We start from the raw sequence: 15492 nt of genomic DNA, 5'->3' as shown, positions 1-15492 counted from the left end.
AAAGATTATGATGAGTTCGATTTTTAGTTGTTTTAAGAGCAAAATCTAAGTGATTAACAAGTTTTTTAATAGAGATGTGAGGGCGTCGATTGTTTTTTTTTTTTTTTTCCGCGAGAGAGTGTTTGTGTGTTTTGCTAATGTTGATTTATTTAAATTTTAATTGATGTCGCCCTTATGAAGTGCGACATCTTAAGTTGTAGCGCTTCAAAAGTGCGACATTAGTTAATATCACGCTTTAAATGCATAACATGTAGTTGTTGCATTTCAGAAGTACAATATTTAGTGATGTCACGTTTCTGAAACACGACAAAATCAAACCATGTCATTTCACTAAATTTTTTTTAGTGTCATTCTCCAAATTTTTAAGTTAACTAGGCTAATTGTTTTTTTTTTTTTTAAATCCTAAATAACCTTCATAGATTGCAAAAAAATGTTGGCGACTTAATGAGGTATGACTATTAGACTACCAGACAGTAAAATCAGTCCTTGAACTCAGTATTTGACAATGATAATGCATTCCTCAGGCCATCAAGATCGCATTTGATATGACCTGGTTAGGCACAATACAAACACCTATAGTGAACAACTATTTCTGTACATGAAAAGACAAAGAGGTTCATAATCATGTTCCAGGCGTCCAGATTCAACAGAACTGCTATCCAACTCCATAAGTCCACTGTCTTTCATTAGTCATTACCTCCCCGCTAGCAACATCACTGTGTCTTCCCACTTCAGCATGTAAACTAGACAGAAGAAACATAATAAGTACATTGTCTGACTCCAGTTCCGCAAGCTTCTTAGCTGCTATGTCACTTAATTCTAAGTTGCCATAAGGCCTACAACAGGTCAGAAATGATCCCCAGATAGACTTTGAGGGTTCAAAAGGCATTTCTTTGATTAGTTTGAAAGCTTCATCAAGACAACCAGCGCATGCCAAGAGTTCGATCAAACATGCGTAATGCATTGACACTAGGGGAGAATCCATAATTTCCATTGATCAAAGAACTAAATATCTGTCGAACCATATCAACCAACCCCGAGTGGCTGCAAGCATTAAGCACGGTAGCCAAAGTGACATGATCCGCCTCAAACCATTCTTGCTCCATTCTGTTGAACCGGCAAACAGCTTCCCACTCGCTTTTAGCAAAACCCAGCCCTTGAATAAGTGCATTCCAAGTAGAAACGTTCTTCTCTTTCATACTTCTAAAAGCTTTCAACCCTTCATCAATTCTCCCGCATTTCAAATATATATCAATTAAAGAAGTTCCCATAATCACATCCAACTCCCATTCATTCCTCCTTATAAAATCATGCATCCAAACACCCATTTCTATCGCTCTAAAACCCGCACACGCACCCAAAGCATTCACCATAGTAACACGATTAGGCACTATATGTTGGAAATTATATTAATAGTGTTTTGATGTAAATAGGAAAGCTGTATCTTGAGATAAGTAGGAAAGATACGTAAGAATATTTTGTATCAATCTGCATTCAATTAGCTGTCATTCCTTATCAGTCTCTGATTTATAAGGGAACCCTAATGTATCTTGTATATATATTGAACTTAATCAATACAGAAAAGCATTCCGCTTGAATAGTTTTTTACTTATATGGTATCAGAGCAGGCTACAACCTAACCCTATTTTTTCTTCTTCTTCAACGCATCTGTTTGTTGCGTCTCTGCCTTGCCTTCTTTTTTTCTCTTATAAATCATGGCTGCTAATGATATTGATTTCTTGAGTTCTGGCGATTCATCCTCTGCTCCCAGCACCCTTGGTTCTCCATTATTCCTCCACCACTCAGATCACCCTGGTTTGCTTCTTGTTTCAAAACGATTGAATGGTGACAACTATAATTCTTGGCACCGTGCCATGAAAATTTCTCTAAGTGCCAAGAATAAGACAGGTTTTATTACTGGCAAAATCAAAGAACCCCATGAGGCTTCAAATCCTGAAGAACATGCCCTTTGGCAGCGCTGCAACGATATGGTGCTTTCATGGATCCTAAATTCTCTTGAACCAGAGTTAGCCGATTCTGTTCTTTCATGCAACACTCCTTATGCCATCTGGGAAGATCTTCGTGAAAGATTTTCTTTAGGGAATGCTCCCCGTATTTTTCAGGTTCAGCGCGACATCTACAAGATTGAGCAAGGTCAGATGTCAGTTGCAGCATATTACACAAAATTGAAGGGTTTATGGGACGAGCTTGTATCCTTTAATTCAGAAACATGTACCTGTGGTGCGCAAAATGATCGAACCAAACTTATACAGTTTCTCATGGGACTCAACGAGTCATATTCAGGTGCAAGAGGTCAGATTTTACTGATGAACCCTTTACCATCGGTTCGTCAAGCTTATGCCTCTGTTGTGCAGGAAGAAAAACAACGAGAGTTGGGGTCTGCTGTCACCATACCATCAAATACAGCAGCCATGGTTGTGCGTGGCAATTACAACATGTCTAAGGGTCGGCACAATAATCAAGTTCATGGGAATCAATCAAATAATTCACGTAATAAAGAGCCTTTTCAGTGCACTTACTGTGGTGATATGTATCACAGGAAAGCAACCTGTTACAAACTAATTGGCTACCCTCCTGGTCATCCAAAAAGTAAAGAAAAGGCACCACACCAGCGCCAAGGCTATGACAGGCATAACTCACACTCTGCATCTGGTAACCCCTCTGCAAATCAAGTGGATTTTAGTCCCACTTTTCAGGAACTCCAGGTCTCTCTGCCCAACTTAACTGAGGATCAATATGTTCAGATACTCAGTGCCTTGACCACCAAGCCTGTCACTCCACAGGCTAATGTTGTTGCTGACTCAACCTTCAAACATACATCAGGTTTATTACCGGTTGCTCACAATCGCTGGATACTTGACAGTGGGGCAACCCATCATATTACTTCTTCTCCCACGTTATTAAAGCATGTCAACAAGAATCAATCGTTGGCACCTGTTTCCTTACCTAGTGGAGACGTGGCTAAAATTACTGTGACTGGCTCAATTCAATTTAACAATTCTTTTCAATTGAATAATGTCCTCTGTGTACCAAGCTTTAAAGTTGATCTTATGTCTGTTGGTAAGACAACCGATGATTTACATTGCTCAGTGATGTTTTTTCCATCTTGGTGTATTTTGCAGGACTTGGCTACGAGGACGATGATTGGTGTGGGTAAGCGACGTGATGACCTGTATTACCTTGTGGCGTTGGCTTCAACTCCTCCTTCTACCCGTTTTGTTTGCAATTTGATTATCTCATCCAATCTTTGGCATCGCCGATTGGGTCACCTTTCTTCAAATCGTTTACAATTTTTAGCTGATAATTCGCTTAAATTTAATTTTGATTCCAGTCATAAATGTGAGGTTTGTCTGTTGGCAAAACAAACTCGTCAACCTTTTCCTTCCAGTTCAATTTCAACTTCGAAGTGTTTTTCTCTTATTCATTGTGATATTTGGGGTCGTTATAAAACCCCTTCTATTTCTGGTGCTTTTTATTTCTTGACCATTGTGGATGATTTTTCCCGTTTTACATGGGTTTTTTTAATGCGTAACAAGAGTGAGACACAAACTCTACTTCGTCATTTTTTTCATTATGTTCACACTCAATTCAATACAAAAGTTCAAAAACTCCGTTCTGATAATGGGGCTAAATTTCTTTCATTAATTTTTTTTTTCTTGAGGAAGGCGTTCTTTTTCAATACTCTTGTGTATATACACCTCAGCAAAATGGTGTCGTTGAGCGCAAACATAGACACATCCTTGAAACTGCTCGCGCTCTACGTTTTCAATCTCATTTACCCATTACTTTCTGGGAAGAATGTATTCTTACTGCCGTCCATATTATTAATCGCCTTCCTACTCTGTTGCTTCATAAAAAAACACCATTTGAGATTCTTTACAACAAACTTCCTGATTATTCTCGCATGCGAGTTTTTGGATGTGTTGCTTTTGCAACCATAGTCAATCCATCCTCAAAATGTTCTCCCCGTGCCACTAAAATGCATTTTTCTTGGTTACCCTATAGGACAAAAAGCTTACAAACTTTACGATATTGCTACTCAGAAAATTTTCACTAATCGGGATGTGGTATTTCTTGAGGACACCTTTTATCATCCACCACAAGTCAATCCTCCCGCACACAATCCACCAGCCTTGTCTATTCCTCTTCCTATTGTGTCTGATTCTTATTCCCATCTTCCTCCCTCATCAGTCATCATCGACCCCTTTGATCCCCCCATATCCTCTTCACCTGCACCAACCGACTCAATACCTTCTCTTCCTGAGCCACCTTCCTCTACTCCATTAACTCCACCAATTGCACAGCAAACCCCTGTTCAGCCGGATGACCCTGTCTTTCCTGAACCTACTCTGGTTATTCCTGATCAGCCACTTCGTCGTTCTCAACGCCCTCGAGAAGCCAACGTCCGCCTCAAGGATTATGTTTGCTCGCAGGTGATTCTGCCTCCACACCAATTGTTCTCGGCCTCGTCTGCACCTACACCAGGTACGAAGTATCCTCTCTGTCATTTTATTTTTTATAATCGGTATTCTCCATCACATCTCTGTTATATTGCCAATGTTAGTCGTGATGAGGAACCTCTTTCATATGAACTTGCTATGACTGATCCTAAGTGGCAGGAAGCTATGAATTCTGAGCTTAAAGCTCTCATTGACAATCAGACATGGAGCCTTGTTCCTTTTCCCCCTGGCAAACGCCCGATCAGTTGTAAATGGGTGTATCGCATCAAACGCAAGGCTGACGGGTCTGTTGAGCGCTATAAAGCTCGCCTGGTAGCTCGGGGTTTCACACAAACTGCTGGAATTGATTATCATGATACTTTTTCCCCCACTGCAAAAATGGTCACAGTCCGCTGCCTCCTTGCTATTGCTGCCAGTCTGAACTGGCCTTTACATCAGCTAGACGTTAACAATGCTTTCTTAAATGGTGATTTATTGGAAGAAATATATATGTCTCCTCCTCCTGGTCTTCGGCGACAGGGGGAGAACATTGTGTGTCGCCTTCACAAGTCACTATACGGTCTTAAGCAAGCGTCTCGACAGTGGTTCTCTAAGTTCACAGAAGCTGTTCTTGCTGCTGTTTTTTTAGTCAAAAGCCGACTATTCCTTGTTCATCAAAAGAGACGGCACATGTCTTACTATCCTATTGATCTTTGTGGATGTTATTTTGATAACCGGGAACAACATTGAATCCATCAAAGGTTTAAAGCAGTTCCTTCATACTCGTTTCCGCATCAAAGACCTTGGTGATAAGAAATTCTTCTTAGGCATTGAAATAGCCCGTTCCAAGAAAGGCATTTACATTTCCCAGCGCAAATATGCTTTGGAAATTATCAAAGACAGTGGATACTTGGGTGCCAAACCAGTTGAGTTTCCTATGGAAGAATGCAGACTTTCAAATACAGGAGAATTGCTCAAAGATCCTTGTATATACCAACGTCTAGTTGGTCGATTAATTTACTTAACCATCACTAGACCTGATATCACATATTCAGTTCACATTCTTAGCCGATTCATGCATGAACCACGTCAACCTCACATGGCTGCTGCTCTTCGAGTTGTTTGTTATTTAAAATCAGCTCCTGGTCAAGGTTTGCTTCTTCATTCAAATAACTCATTACACTTAAGGGCATTTTGTGACTCTGATTGGGCGGGTTGTCCTGTCACTCGCCGCTCCACCACTGGGTATTGTGTATTCCTTGGAAATTCTTTAATTTCATAGAGAACCAAAAGGCAAAAGACAGTTTCCTTATCAAGTGCGGAAGCTGAATACAGAGCAATGACAGGTACATGTTGTGAGCTTACTTGGTTAAGACATTTATTAGCAGATTTACATATGCCAGTTTCAGATCCTGTTACTCTTCATTGTGATAATCAAGCTGCCTTACACATTGCAAAAAATCCTGTGTTTCATGAGAGAACTAGGCATATTGAAATGGATTGCCACTTTATTCGGGACAAAATTTTACGAGGTGAAATTGCTACTCGATACGTAATTTCTTCACAACAATTAGCGGATGTGTTTACAAAAGCTTTGGGAAAAGAGAAGTTCAAACAACTCATGTGCAAGTTGGGAGTTATTGATATTCACTCTCCAACTTGAGGGGGAGTGTTGGAAATTATATTAATAGTGTTTTGATGTAAATAGGAAAGCTGTATCTTGAGATAAGTAGGAAAGATACGTAAGAATATTTTGTATCAATCTGCATTCAATTAGCTGTCATTCCTTATCAGTCTCTGATTTATAAGGGAACCCTAATGTATCTTGTATATATATTGAACTTAATCAATACAGAAAAGCATTCCGCTTGAATAGTTTTTTACTTATACTATACCCGCATTATACATTTTATCAAAAGCAATTCAAAGCATCAGAATAATTCTTAGCATTCCTAGACCCCATAATTAAAACAGTCCACGACACAACATCTCTATCAGACATTCACCATGAGGTTTATGAAGTTGGGTAAAGATTAGTGCAAGAGGGAAAAGTTTTGGGAGGCAGTTATAAAGTGGTAGGTGATACAATCATATTATTTGATAGTTTCATCTACATTTAACTAGTGTTTTGCCTATATTTTATATATATAATGCCTTGATATTCTTTGTTTTATGTTTTAAAGGCACTTTTGGATGAAAGATGCAAAAAGAAGTAAATTAGAGGTAATTGACAGATTTGACCTTCAGTCGATGTTTTGTGTAGAGCGTAAGTTCTAGAGGTCGAAATGAAGTGATTCCAGTGGAATTAAAAATCTAACATTCATACCTTTCTGGAAATCTAAGGCAAGAAAATAAAATAAGAAAGAGCATGAAAATCACAGCCTTCAAAGTCAAATGTCGCAATCTACCAGTGTTGACCTTCACTCATTCTGACTTAAATATCTTGAGCTACAGAACTCCATTTGATGCAAATGCAATTGTTTTGGATTCCTGACTCAAAGACCTATTCACATACCAAATTTCAGCAAAAAAAAAAAAAAAATCTCATATGAGGGAGATATGATTTTTCTAAGATGACAAATGAATTCTGCCAACAAATAGGTTTTGTGAAGAAATGAGTTCAAATTATGTCCCGAAACATCCAAACCAACATCCAAGTTTTTTATTTTAGCAATTTAGCTCCTCTAAATCAAAGCTTGAAGATTTCATGTAAGGCTATTTCTCCTTTTTTTGGAAAATAGTTATTGAAATACTTAAATATAAACTGTCTACTTAAGGGAGGACGAGACTAGGGCTTCCTAGGATATAAAAAGAATGAGAGAAGAGAAGGGGGGCAGCCAACCAAGAGGAGCTAAATACCAAGAGAGAAAGAACACCCCTTCTCCTCCACAAACCTGAAATCATGTTTTCTTCTTTCTTTTTGATTAGTTGTTCAACAAACATGCAAGACTAAACTCTTTTCCTTGGTTACAAGGATACAGAAACCTTCGGATTTCAAGAACTGTGAGATTTATTCTACATTTTCTTTTTAGTTTATATGATGAATGAATATGTTTGTTCTCCTATGCTTATTTCTTATGATTGTTTATTTTAATTGCTAGAGCGAACTCTAAATTATTATTGTGAACAATCTATTGCTAAGTTTGCTATCAAAACCGGAGTTGTGATATATAAACTTGTGAAGCAACTGAGATTAATAATTGTGGCGGATCCAGATTCGTCATCTTAGGGAGAGCATTCAATTGATCAAATCAAACATGGACTGCAGACAATTATGTTGTCTAGATAATCAACTCATCTAGTTCTTAAGGTTGTCATTAAATTAAATTACTAGTGCGGACACTGTGATTGTTTGATGGTTAGGACTAGTTATACAGCGGATCTGCTAACTAATTAACATAAGAAAAGATAGATATTCAGAGTATAAATTGACATTTCGTTTCTATGATCAGTTCTGATTTCTATAGGTGAATGTTTACTTGCGACCAATGTTTGTTCTCTTGATAATTTTCTGATTCTATTTAATTTTGCTTGATAGTTTTCTATTTTCTTTTGCTTTAGCCTAAATAACATCCACCCCCCCAAATTGCATATCATCTAGCATAAAAATCTGACTTGAACCTTCCTCGTGGGATCAACCCTTTACTTGCTCTATACTGTCTTGTGTGTTATGTTTTAAGTTAGGGTAATTAATTTGTGTGACCGTGACATCGCAACAATAGACAAGTGTGGTGTTGGAATGAATGTAATAGAGGATTTGTTGGAGAAGGGTATTTGTTTAGGAGATGGATTATTTTGTTTGCTGTTGGAGAGGGGCTACAGGTTGCCAGGGCTGAGGGGCCCTCTCCATATTGCGGGGTTTTTTTTTAATAAAAGGAAAGATATAGATTATAACAAAAAAAAAAGAAAGAAAGTGAAAGGCAAAAATACTGTAATCATGACAATTTACTTTGTTTGTTTGTTTGTTTTTTTTTTTAAATCAGTGCACTTGTGTTAAGGATATGTGCTGTTTGATATTATAGTAATGATTAATTTTTAAAGTGTTTTTTATTTTTAAATATATTAAAATAATATATATTTTTTAAATTTATTTTTGATATTAACACATCAAAATAAAAAAATACTAAAAATTAATTTGAAATAAATATTTTTTTTAAAAAAACACGGCCACAACCCATAAAACAAATACAACCTAGTCTTAATAAAGAGTTGAAGTGAAAAGAATAGAAAATTGACAATAAAAAGAAACGAATGAAGGAAGAACTCTAAAATTTATATAAACAATACTTGAATTCCATTTACATGTCTTATTTATACCATCATTCTAACTAACTGATCATTCTTCTATAACTACCTTTATTCCCATGTGTTTAATGCTTCTATATACTAACTAACTTTAACAACTTTTCCTATCATTCCTTTTTTTTTTTTCAAGTTGAATCTTTAGTAAACAAATTTGATAATTTGATCAAATCAGTTGCACAACTTAATTTTTTTTTTCATAATCCTTCATTCTAGTATTGCCACATGATATACCTTCACTTTCTCTGATTCGTTTGTCACTAGAAACATTGAGGATACTACTACATTACTTCCAATCTTCCAATTTATATGTTATTACTCCAAGCTTTTGAATGATTTTATAGGGACCAAAATAACATGGATTCAACTTTATATTCCACCTCAAAGCCATAATTGTTTGCCTGTAAGGCTACAACCTTAAGTACACCCAGTTTCTAACCACAAATTCTCCTTTTGTCCTTCATTTATCAGTCAATTGCTTTATCATGTTTCTTGCCATATCTAATTGTTTTTGCAAATCAAGGTTCATTTCTTTTTCTTTTTTTATAATTCCCCAACTAAAGCAATAGTAATAGTCTCCAACAATGTTCTTTCAGTAGTTGGTGATGGATAACCATACATAGCCTGAAAATGACTCATTTTGATACTAGAGTAACTGAAATTGTAACACCAATGTGCTAAAGCTAGTCGTGAGCACCATTGCTTAGGATTATTCATAGACATACACTTTAAATATATTTCCAGGCATTGGTTCACCCTTTCTAATTTCCCATTAGATTTTGGATGGTAGTTGAACTCATGAACAATTCGACTCCTAACAACATGAATAAATCATTTCAGAACAAACTAGTAAACATAATGTCTCTATCAGTCACAATGGTCACCGACAATCAATGGAACTTATAGAAATGATTCAAAAATATCTCAGTTGCCATCTTTACAAGAAAAGAATGTGATAAGGCAATGAAGTGACTATATTTAGTGAATCTATCCATAATCACCATTATAATGTCTTTACCTTTATATTTTAGAACTCCCACAAAATCCATTATAAAATCTCTCCAATTCGACTCCTCTTTATTTTTGCTTATTTATAAACATCACTCTCCTTAACCATCTGTTTCACAATTTTCTTCATTAAAGGCTAGTAAAACACAACTTGAAACCTCCTATAAGAATTTTGAATTCTTGCATGGCCTCCAATACAAGAATCATGAGTTTTTTTTTTTTTTTTTAACTATTTTCCCCTTAGTTCACCTTATTCTCCATTTGTAATTCTTTATTTATACATGAGTATTCCATCCATAAAGTTATATTCAGGCCAATTATCAGATTCTACTAGTTTATAAGTGATGATCTCTTATAGTTAATAATCCTTCTGTAGGATTTCATAATCTCTTTATAACATGTTGGCATTACTATTAACATGACATTATGCCTCTATATGTCCACTCCATTAGAATTGCCAGGTATTCATTATCATATATAGACACTCCTAAGTGTTTAAAACACAAAGCTTTACTAAAGAAAACCAATGGTCTCCCTTACTGACTAATTATTGCTCCTATTCCTATAGCAGAAACATCAATTTCCAGTATAAAAGTCTTTTTAAAATTAGGCAATGCCAATGATATGTTCTGAAGGCAATCTTATCAATGTCAGCAATATGCATCCTTACTTGGTGATAACTTGACCTTAAGTCTAGTTTTGAGAAATTTTATGATCTTTATTGCTCATTTATCAAGTCATATTTTAATGGAATTAAAAACTTGTTCTTTATGGTTAACTCATTTACCTACCTGTAGTCCACATAAACCTCTAGTTTTGTCTTTCTTTTTGACTAACAATATCGGAGAAGCAAATGAGCTATTGTTGAGTTGAATTATCCCATTAAGTATCTCTTTCACCAATCTTTCAATTTCCTTCTTATGTATAAAAGAACTTCTATAAGCTCTTATGTTTATTGGCTTAATACTTAGAATCAAAAGAATTTTATGATCCAATACCCTTACTAGAGAAAACCGTTTTGGTTCCTTAAATACTTATTTGAATTCTTTCATAAAGGCTTTCATCACAAGTTTCACTTCTTTCTATCTAGATTCCCCTTTAACTTCAATTGAGAAAAGTTGTCCCATAAAACTATATACTGCTTCTTTCAAATTTTTCTAAACATCTAATGATGTGATTAACTGTTTGCTAGCCTTTTAATGATTTCTTTTAGCTTAATCATCTTTTCTTCTCTCTTAAAAGATAATTTCATCTTGATGAAATCAAATAGAATTGGCAAGAAAAGTTTTAGCCAATCCACTCCTGAAACCATGTCATCCATCTCTAGCTTTATGACTTTTAAATCTGCCTAAAATTCATGCCCTTGTATCTTCCATCAAAGTTTTAGGTAGAATACACTACATTTCATGACACTCTCATTAATAACATTTATTGTTAACAAATTAGTTTTTTTAATGGTAGTTCTAATCCCATTAACCACATATTCATCTATGAAGCTATACCATTGTCAATAAGAATTATAAGGTTCTTTTTTTTTCTTCTAATTCCCTTTAATTCTTATTGTATTATGAGCATAACTCTTAGCCAGTGCATTTAGAGATAAACCATACTCGTCTACTTGTTCTTCATTAGCTACCATTTCATTGTTATCTCCTTCCTCTACTTTTAAAAATTGACCACCTTCTTCATCTACACCATTCATCATACTCAAGTTCTTCTTATTACATTAGTGGCATGGAAAAAATTTCTCCCTATATTTATAACAATGACCTAACTTCCTCCTTTGTTTGTACAAAGTGTCATGCATTTGTTTACCTCTTATAGTCACAAAACTTCTTGTATTGTAAGGAGTGTTGGAAGAAGGTTTACTTGATGGTCTTCCATTATTGAAAGAATAAGATATTCTAGGTATCATTATATTCCTTTTTGCCATGGCATAGTTAGATTATTCTTGCCACCTTGCCTAATCAAATACTTGTATCAATACTGCAAGCTTCAATATCTTTAGTGTTAGTTTAATGTCATATTTGAGGCCACTGAAAAAGATAGAGATATAGTATGATTCTATAAGTAAAGGGTTCAATGTGCTCATTAAGGACTTGAGCTCCTCAATTTTAGCATACTTTTCTACCCTTCTCTCTCGTATTAGCTTGTTAAACTCCTTTACTATATCTTTTCTGCTGCCAAATCATGTTTAAATTGATTGAACAAACTCTTTCTAATTAATAAGTTCATGATATCCTATCAAGAATCCTTTAAACTATACTTCTGCCTTACCCTCGAAGTAAAGCTAAGCTATTTCCACATATTAGTGAACTGGAGTGAAATGCAACTTGAAAACCTTTTACATTTCCTAATCCATTCCTGTGGATTATCTTTATGGAATGTAGATAGATCCATTTTTAGTAAATACATATTGTATACACGCCTATGGTTCTTATTAATGCCTATAATTTCATCTGAATATGATTTTGTTGTAGATGAATCACTCTTTTGGTGTTTGATTCCTTCCATCCTTCTCAGCTTTCTTTTGCAGCCATGAATGTTTGAGTGGTAGTCATTAAGGTTTCCATTTATGCATTCAGTTGTTCATTCCATTTAGCTTGCTCTTGCCACTCTCTTATTGTCAGTTGTGGAATCTTATAATCTAAATGAAAAACTTGTATTGTATCATCCAATTACCTACCATGCACCTCCAAAGCTCTAACTTTTTTGTTTGCTGCCATTTTAGGTCTTCTTTTTTTAATGATTGCCTTGGATAAGGCTCTAATACCAATTTGTTAAGAACTTAGTCTTAACAAATAGTTGATATGAAAAGAATATAAGATTGAGAGTTAGAAAACATAAGAGAATGAAGAACTCTACAAAATTTACAGAAATAATACTTCATAATACTTGAGTTCCATTTACATCATATATCTTATTTATACCATCATTCTAATTAACTAACTGATCCTTCTTTCATCTATTTAACTACTTTTATTCCCATGTGTTTAATGCTTTAATATGCTAACGAACTTTAACAGTTTTTCCTGCCATTCCTCTTCTTTTGTTACTTCTGTTCATTCTTTCATGTTCACATTTATGCTACTCATACTATTTGTAACAACTTGCCTTTAGGGGTAATTTGATCTTTGCATATGGTCCATTAATCATTATAAGATCAACCAGGGATAACTCAGTCTTTTTACTTTTTTGCATAATGGAATTACTTTATTACCTTTAAAAGGAAAAAAAATAATGAAATACCTTACAAGGTCATTTTCATCATTTTCTTCTTATTAGTATCGTGAAACGGCAGAAGTACCATTAAAAGGAAAACAATTGATGAACTGATAACCATGGGCTATTTTGTTTTTTCTCTTTGTTCTTTTTTGTTGTTGCAATATTCATATTGACTTAGAGAAACTTAGTCTTTTGATAAATATAATATATTAAAAAAAAGTTGTTGACGCCTGTATAACATGCATCAATCACTTCACTAGCTTTGGTTGGCACATATGGAGGCTTACAACGGTCAACAACGAGCTTCCTTGGTATGGTTGAATTTGTCTTGGTGGACCTTCCATTCCATAATAACACGTGTGGCATTATGACCTCTAGTTTGGCAATAATAAGAATTTTTTCTTTTCTCTCTCTCCACCTCATTCTTTGCACCAAGCATTTCAGAGTCAAAAACAGCTCCTCAATTTGTTTTTCCTTTAGATTTGATCCATGTTCTTTTTATTACTATTTTGCTTATTTCAAATGGTTTATAAATTTGGATTTTGTTTTAGATTTCATCATCTTTTAATTTTTTATTTTTTAGATTTGATCCTCATTCTTTTGAACGTTGTTTATTTTATTTTAGACAATTTTTTGAAATAAAGTTTCTTTTACAAGTTCATCCTTTAATTTTTTTCCTTATGTAATCTGATCCTCATTCTTTTTTTTTTTGCAATTCTTTTTTTAGCGGTAAATTTCTATAATTTAATCTTTTTTTTTATGATTTCATAATTATTTGGGAATTAAGTGTCTTGATTGAGTCTGTGTCTAAAATTTCACGGGTTGTGAGTTTGAAGTATTAATCCAAGTTTATGAGATTCACGCAGGTTTGCTTGTTTTTTATTTTCTCATTTTTTTAAGCTAATATTTTTTCAGCTTCATCTTTTAATATTTATTTATTTTTCAAGTTCATTCTCCTTTTATTTTTTATCTGTCATATTTGGTTTTCATTCTTTTAATTTTTATTTATTTTGTTTTAGAGGATTTTTGGAATTGAAGTTTTTTTACAATTTCATCCTCCATTTTTTTCTTGGTATGTGATTTGATCGTAATTCTTTTTGTTACAACTCTTTTTGCTTTGTCATTTTTTTTTATTTTCATTTTTTTATATGACTTCTTCCTTCAACATTAAATTGGTTGGGAATTGATTTTCTTGATTGAACCTGGGTCTAGGATTTCACAAGTTGAGAGTTTGGATGATTAAATTTAATTAAGTGCAAGGACTTAATTATATTTTTAATGGGTCAAATTAATTTTATTAAGGACTTAATTGGTGAAAAATTAAGTTTGGAAGCCTAATTTGGTCTTAATCGAGAATATTGGAATTTTAAAGGACCAAACTTAATTTTTACGAAGTCAATTGATTGAAATCAGGGATAAAATTACAAGAAAATCAAAGTTTAGGGTCAATTAAGGGTCAAATTGAAGAAATTCATAACCAAGGATCTTTTTGAAAAAGGCGCTAAACTTCTAGGACTTAATTTGGGTGAAAACAAGGGTGAAATTGAAGCAAATTAAATGTTAAATGATCAATTAAGAATCAATTTACATAAATCCAAAACCAAGGATCAAAATGAGAAGGTGCTGGACTTTAAGGTTGATATTTGAGTTTGACAAGGGTAAAATCACATAAAATTAAAAGTTTGAAGTTAATTAGGGATGCAATTAAAATAAATCAAAAGATAGGGACTAAATTGAATTTTAGTCAAATCCTTGATTAAAACCTAAAGGGTGTCAAAACGACGTCGTTTCATTTAAATGAAACTGAGCATTTTGACTAAAACGACATTGTTTTGACCAAAAAAAAATAGGGGTACCAAACGACTTGTCGTTTGACCACTGTTCATCATCTTCAGTTTTTTATATCTTAAGGCTTCTCGGGTGACTACTTTTCAAGGGCATTTATTTCCTCATCTCTCCACCAAGCAGGACAAATAAGACAAAACTCTCATGGCTTGACACCGTATTACACCTCAACATAATTCTTGCCGGCTGGTTGCCTCTGTAGCAATCACCACGCTGCCCCAAAAAGGATGACATAATCAGCCTTTGCAGCCAAATTTCATAGCTTATGATGATGAAGTTTGACCAACGGTGAGGATTCTTCCTGTTTGAATTAAGGGCTAATATTTATTCCTAATAAAAACCAGATATCCCTTTTTCATCTCCTATAAACATGGGTGAATTTTGTGCATTAAAGGAGGAGAAATTTGAAGGGAAAGTAAGCTAGAAATCAACCTTTACACACCCTTTTTAGTTGCCTAACCAGTCACCTTTCTCTTTTTCTAGAGACCACCGTGAACACCCATTCCAGCCATTACAACAACATTTCCCTTCTCTCCACCATGAGAACCAACCTCCCTCCACCAGCTTTAAATTCTCCTTCTTCCAACAATGCCAGCTTCTTCTTTAGACCAGCCTCGCCAACCGTCAGCTCTTCCACCAGCGTCTCCACCAT

General features: G+C 34.7%; 1 pseudogene; it reads right to left on the bottom strand.

The window, feature by feature from the left end:
* Positions 1–655: 655 nt before the first annotated feature.
* On the bottom strand, positions 656–15492 carry LOC18096451 (pentatricopeptide repeat-containing protein At2g42920, chloroplastic-like; annotated as a pseudogene).

This window comes from Populus trichocarpa, chromosome 2, assembly GCF_000002775.5.
Source record: "Populus trichocarpa isolate Nisqually-1 chromosome 2, P.trichocarpa_v4.1, whole genome shotgun sequence".
Lineage (NCBI taxonomy): Eukaryota > Viridiplantae > Streptophyta > Magnoliopsida > Malpighiales > Salicaceae > Populus > Populus trichocarpa.
Note: the sequence above shows the minus strand (reverse complement) of the source record. Positions and strands in the feature narration are given on the sequence as shown.